Source organism: Mesoplodon densirostris, chromosome 12 (assembly GCF_025265405.1).
Source record: "Mesoplodon densirostris isolate mMesDen1 chromosome 12, mMesDen1 primary haplotype, whole genome shotgun sequence".
Lineage (NCBI taxonomy): Eukaryota > Metazoa > Chordata > Mammalia > Artiodactyla > Ziphiidae > Mesoplodon > Mesoplodon densirostris.
Window position 1 is genome coordinate 27,118,641 of NC_082672.1, and position 7,189 is coordinate 27,125,829.

The following is a 7,189-nucleotide window of genomic DNA, read 5'->3' on the forward strand; positions in this document are numbered from 1 at the left end:
TTCATTTATTCAGAGTTAACTAGAATATTTTTTTATTCATTTGCTTGTTTCCATCCATTAATGTTATAGAATCATTCTAATTATTCATCTCTAATCTTTAAAATAGTCCTAAAAATAGCCTAGTCTTTAAAAATTGTCCTTTTACATCTGTATCTTAATATTTAGCAATCAGTGTGCAGAACACACAAGCTGTGTGTCCCAAGCTGTTTGGGGGGAAAAGCAGAGATTGAGCTGTAGAGGGTGTAGAGTGGGGAGTCTCTAGCATAAAGATGGTGGTCAAAACCACAGGAGTGGGTGAGCAAGAGCTAAGTAGCATGTGGCGTGAAGAGAGAATCCCCAACCAGAGGCAAACCAGGAGTTTATATACCACAGAAAAGTTCTTGAGAATTACTAAGAGGATAGGAATTTTAAGACTCAAGTGAATTAACTGACTAAAAAAAATGTTAAATACAAATTACATGAGTAAAGTAAGCCATGGAAAAAATATTTCTCCTCATTTAAAAGTGCAAATGGAAACGCGTTGCTGGTTTATTAGTGGGGAAAAAGGTACTAGTATACTCATTTGGGGGACAATGTCTTATGAATTGCTTTTTAAACTGATATAGGAGTACACATAACAACCCATAAAAATCCATATCCTTTACAGAATCTAATCTCTATCGTAGGAAAATTATAAAATAAATTTTTAAGGCAAATGAAAAATGTTCACATTAGAATGGGAAAAAGCAAAAATATGAAAATAATGGATATAGCCAAGGATAAGGTGATAGTTACCACTCTTCATAAGGAAAATAATAGGTATTACCACCAAATGTAAACAGAGTACCTGTTCTTTTTACCCTAGCTAATTCTGATAACAATCTTTTTCATTGCTGCCAGTCTTTATAGAAAAAATACTTTAATGCCTTCATTTGCATTTCTTTCATAATTAGTAAAGTTGGGCATATTTTATATGTTAGGTGTTTATACTTCTGTGACGACTAAAGTTGTCTTTTGTCCACTTCTTTCTGGGCTGTGCACATCTTTTTTATTGACTGTATCCTTTGTCTGCCATGAGTTACACATTTATTTTATAATTTCTTGCCTTTCACCCAAGTCTTACTACGTACATGTTTAAAACGTTTATAAAGTTAAATTCATTTTTCCTTTCATTCTTAAGAAAACAACTCCCTTTCCCAAGAAGATAATTTTCACCCATGTTCTCTTCTACTATTTGGGAGTCATTGTTTGTTTCATTTCTACTTTTAATTCTTTTATCCGTCTAGTTTCTTTTTCTTTCATATAAGACATGACATAGGGATCCAGCTTTATTATCTTGGTTTCTAGGGCTGCCATAATAATTACCACAAACTTGGGTGGCTTAAAACAACAGAAGTTTATTCCCTCACATTTTGGAGACCAGGCCGAGCTCCCTGGAAAGGTCCTTTCTTGCCTCTTACCAGCTTCTGGGGGTTGCTGGCAACACTTGGCATTACTTGACTTGTAGATGCATTATTCTAATTTCTGCCTCTCGTCACATTCTTCCCTATGTGTCTCTGTGTCCAAGTCTCTCTTTATAAAAACACTAGCCATTGTATTACGGCCTGCTCTAATCCAGTAAAACCTCATTTTAATTTGATTAGATCTGCAAATAGGTTATTTCCACATAAGATCGCAATCATAATTACGAAGGGTTACGACTTAACATATCTTTTTAGGACACACAATTCAACTCATCATCTATTTTCCCCTTATAAATTACTCAGTTGTCCCAACACTACTTATTAAAACATCCAACTTTTCTGTGCTGATTTCAAATGTCAGGTTTGTCATATGCTGATCCTCAGTATTCCTGGGACTGTTCATTGTTTTGTCTTGTAACCATACCACACTGTTTTAATTCTTACAGCTTTCTACTGGGGTTGTTTTACCTGTGAGCCCCTCCTTGATACTTTCGGTCAGTGTTCACTGCTCATGTTTCTCACAAATGATTGTTCTTTCAGGTGAGCGGTAGAAATTTTTCCCAAGTTTTCCCCAAAAGTTGGAGGTCCTTTTGGGATTTTCATTAACCTGCACTGACTTTGTACAATGTTTAGGAATAACTAGCACTTTCCAAATTTGATGTTCTGCAAGAATGGAGTATTGAATATAGTACTTCTTTATTCAAACCTTATATCCCTCATTAGAGTTTTATGCTTCCTACAGGTGTATGGCATTTCTTACATTTCGTCCTTGATATTTTGTGTTGCTGATGGCAATATAATCTTGCATTATGACTTCTAAATGACTGTATGTAAGAAAACTATTGTTACAGATTGTTTTTAATCCAGCCAACATCTAAACTTTTTTTTTAATGAAGTTTCAGTTGATAGTCTGGTTTTCCCAGTATACAACTGTGTCGTCTATAAATAAGAATCATCTTGCCTTCTTGTTGCCAATAATGTACTTTGTATTTTATTCCCTTGTCTTCAAACTTTGATAAATTGGAATAGTCTGTTTCTCTAGAGCAACATACCTACTAAATCGGTCAAAAGCTGGTGACTGTGGGTAAATCACTTAGCCTCATGGGAGTGGGATTAAATTCTCTCTACCTTTGGCTCTAAGAATCAGTGTTTCCATTTACATTAACTAATAAGGGGATCCTCTTCCTAACACAGTTCTGATTCTTAAACTAATTTTTCCCCTAAATTATTACTGCTTTCCAAAAACTCGTGCCATTGCATCATCATTTCATGCCAAGTTAAATTGTCTAAGATTACGGCCTGTGTCACCTTTAGGATACTGGATTTTATGCCTAAGAAGAGTATGAATGGATGACTTAGATCATAAATCCCAGCTTCATTTATGAGGTGTAGGACTTACTCTACATTTTCCCCTTCTATGCCTCTACATTCTGGAGCTCGGACTCTTTTGGTCACTAGAGCTACCAGCTGGGAATGAATGAACAAACAAAAGCAGATGTATAATTATTGAACTGTTTTCAAAAATACCCACCTCGTCTCATCTTTACAACACCCTGTGAGGAGGAATTGCTGTCCGCATTTAAGGTGAGGAATCCATCAGATTAAGAGACTTACCCAGTAAGTGGCAGAATGGGGCTTCTGCTTCCAGTGCTTTCTCCAGTAAATCTCAGTCGCGGGCTGGTGGTTATTCACATGTTTAGTGGTAGAGAGATCTTAGAGTAGAGATGTTACCTGGGATGTTTAACCTGCGTTCAGACACTCTTAAAGTAGAAATATTTTCGAAATAGTTAAAAACTAAAGGAGGAATTAAGCAGATAGAGGAAGGTAAATTATCTATGATAAATTTCTAAGTTATCTATGCCAACGGGAGATGGAAAAAGGATTGCTGGCTTGCACTGAGATCCCCATTAAAGATTAATGTTTAGGTTTGAGGGGATACTTTGAGATTCTCTAGAAAGTTCTGTAACCTGGGAGCTGAGGTGTAAACAACTGACATTTATTGAGTCCTGACTATGTGCCAGGCACTACGCTAAGAGCTTCATGCGTGCTACCTCATTGCTAAAATTCCAGAGTACCTATATTTGATAAATGAAGAAACTAAGGCTTGGAGAGGAAGAGTAACTTCCACTTGCCACATAGTGCAAAGCATTTCTTCAAAATGAGGAGAGTGATGAGGGATTGCCAGACTAGCTGCTCCAGGAAGGAGAGGGAATCTAGAGCACCACTGAGTGGAGGATGGACTTGGCCCTTCTCTCCTGCTGGTAGGGGCTCAAGAACAGCCTGTCGCACACAAGAGGTAGGGCAAAGCCTGTGGGCCTGAGCAACAGGCGTCACTGATTCTAACCCACCCTAGGTTAGAGATGATGGCTGGAGAAGGGGCGTACTAAATATAAACTCTCAGTGATGGATCAATTTCAAATGATGATGTGGTCTAAGAAATCTCTTCTTTCAGCCGACATTTATTCAGCACCTACTAACAGCCAAGCACACACAGTGCTCCCTAGTCCCGAATATGTGTAGGGTAGTGGTTCATTAAGGGCAGGGGCTCTGAAGTCAGAGCACTTGAGTTAGAACCCCAACTTTGCTTCTCACCAAGTGATTCCTTCTCTTTGTCCCAGTTTACTATGAAGCAGGGGTAATAACAGTACTTAGCACATAGTAAGTATGGTTAGGGGATCATCTCATGAAGCCTTTAGTGCAGAACTTGGCCCATGGCAAGCACTTCCTAAAAATGAGCTACCCTAGGGGTGGGAAGGAATCACCAATTAAATCATCAAATTCTTAGTTAGAAACAAATTGACAGATGTAATGAAGAGGAAGCATAGGGTGCAGCCGGAGCACAACAAGGGGACCAAGTTTTGAGACCGGGGATCGGGTCAGCCTCTTGAGGAGGTGGCATTGAAGCCTCAAAAGGGTGGTGGGTGCAGGGAGAGTGAATTGAGAAGAAACTTCCAAAACTAAGGGACAACACATGTGGGATCCTGAGCTGCAAACGTTATGTTTTTCCTCTTTAAATGTACACATTATTCTTAATTCAGTTCCTTTCTCTCCCATTTCAAACTGTCCTTTTGTTCTTACAGTTCAGCAGTGCTGTCAGGCAGAGTCAAGTGTGGCCACTTACAGGCAAAAGATAAATGGCTTCTGTTGGACACTGATTCGGACGAGGAACAACCGAAATGTTCCCATCCCAACCGCCTTCATGTTGACATTTTATTATTACAGATGTTCTCTGCTCAAAACCTTCCAGTGGCTTCCCCTTCCCTCAGAATGCATCCAAAGACCTTGCCGTGGCGTCCAGGGCCTTTGGCTCAGGCCCCTGCATGCTCCTGGCCTCACAGCCAGTGCCCTCCCCCGACCAGCCACAGGGCCTCCTGCTCTTTCATCTGAGCTTTCTTCTCCCCTCTCTTAGGTTATGCAGGGCTCCCTGCCTCACCCAACTCAGGCCTCTGCTCACGTGTCACCCGCTCAGGGAGGCCTCCCCTCCCCCCATCTGCAGCAGCATCTTCCTGGCGTGCGCTCCCCTGCACCCTGCTTTATCTCCCCAGCGCTGGCCGCGGCCTAAGTAGTCATGTGTCTGTTCCTTGTCTGCCTCGTACACGCAGATGCTAGGATGTCAGCTCCATGAGAGGAAGAACTTGTCTGATCCACTGTAATATTTCCAGAATTTAGGATGGTGCCCGTCACACAGAAAGCGCTCAAAAAACATTGGTTGACTAAGTGAATTGTCTACACAATCACTTCTATTTGGCTTATCATTATGTCCATGTCGGTTTTACTCCTCTTGCAGCAGTTAAAATTGTGTGTGTGTGTGTGTGTGTGTGTGTGTGTATGGAGAGCGAAAGAGAGAAAGAGAGTCTGTTTCTGTGATTCCAGAAAATTTGAGAACTTCCGCAGAATCACAGAAGTTCTTGCAAGCCAGAACTGAGTCAATAAAATATGGCATAAATGTGTGGAATTATAGTCAGATGCTAAGAAAAGCTAGACAATTTGCAAAACTAACAAACAAAAAAACAGCTCTTTTTTTTTAATGGATTTGTGCCTGCTATTATTTTTTTGTATAGATACCAATCGTACGCAAATGGGCATAAATCTTTTTTTTAATTCATTAATTGATTTATTTATTTAATTTTTGGCTGCGTTGGGTCTTGGTTGCTGTGTGCAGGCTTTCTCTAGTTGCGGCGAGCGGGGGCCACTCTTTGTTGCTGTGCACGGGCTTCTCATTGCGGTGGCTTCTCTTGTTGCTGAGCAACGGCTCTAGGCGTGCGGGCTTCAGTAGTTGTGGCACGCAGGCTCAGTAGTTGTGGCTCCCGGGCTCTAGAGCACAGGCTCAGTAGTTGTGGCCCACAGGTTTAGCTGCTCGACCAGGGGTTGAACCCATATCCCCTGCATTGGCAGGAGGATTCTTAACCACTGCACCACCAGGGAAGTCCAAAATCAGCTCTTCGGTTTTTTAAGATTACCAATCTTCACGTTCCATAACAGGGTGCCAAACTCAGTGAACTGATTTTACCTCAACCATTCCACCTGTGTTATGCCACCTATAGAACTGTTCCTTTCCGTCATTTCCAGTGTTGTCGTGCAGGGCTGCGTGGAACCAGATATGACTCACTCTCCAGATCTGTAGGGATCCCCTGTTCTACATAGCAGGATTCCCACTTGACTCCTGCTGAATGTTTGGGAAACATTACGACAGCTGTCCCCACACACCCAGCCTGCAGGTAGGACTGATGTTTCTCAAGTCTCTGTTATAAGCAGATGTTTGGCAAATTTCTCTTACTGATCCCCTAGAGACCTGGTGAGACAAGTATTATACATTTTTCCCAAGTGAGGAAACTGGGGCACAGGAAAGGTAAAAGTTGTTAGGTCTACTAGAAATCTCAGAGGTATGCCTTGGGAATATAATGGGAACTCAGAATGTAAATGAAACTTTGAGGGCAGCAGGGCTGAGGCCTTGTGCAGCTAGAGCATGGGGGCAGGTGCAGCTCAGAGGCTAAGTCAGCCAAGTGCTGGGATATGGGAGACAGGAGCCCAGTATGACCTTGAGCAGGTACCTCTGCGGGAGTCTGTCGGGCTGAGAGAAGGACACATCCCTTCCCCCAGGGATGGGGGGAAGGCAGGCGGCCTCTGCAGTACAAAGGTGGAGTCCCTATTTTTGGGAATATAGGATGTTTAAAAGAGTCCAGAGACCCCAGAAATCAAAACTTAGTCAGTGTTCTGGGTTTGTCTGGGCATTTGCGGGAGGGGGATAAGAAACGGCATCCTATAGGACTTTGAGCACCAGGATGGGGATCCCGCTGCAAATGAATGAATCTCAGAGAAATGTATTTTGAGAGACTCAAACTCGAGTTTCACTTGTCTCCAAAGTCCAGGCTTTATCCACTGTGGTCTGATGTCTCTAGCTTCCTATATAAATAAAACCTTCCACTTGTCTTTGAATATACGTTATTCTTTAACTTTGACAACAGGCACCTACCTCCAGGTACAGCCTTCAGTGAAGCTATAAATACACTGGAATAAGTTACCTACGATGGTTACTCATGATGCTATAGTAAAATAGTACATAAAGGCATTATTTTAAAATGGGAAAGGTACTTTCCTTACTCTGAGGTTCATGAGGATTTAAAAACTTTTGTTCAGAAGCTCAGTGTCCCTCTTGTTGTACTGTCTGGTTGTGTTACCTTTGGTCATGAATAATAAGTTAACACTAATCTATTTCTCTGCCCCTCAACTCCCAGAAAGCAAAGCAA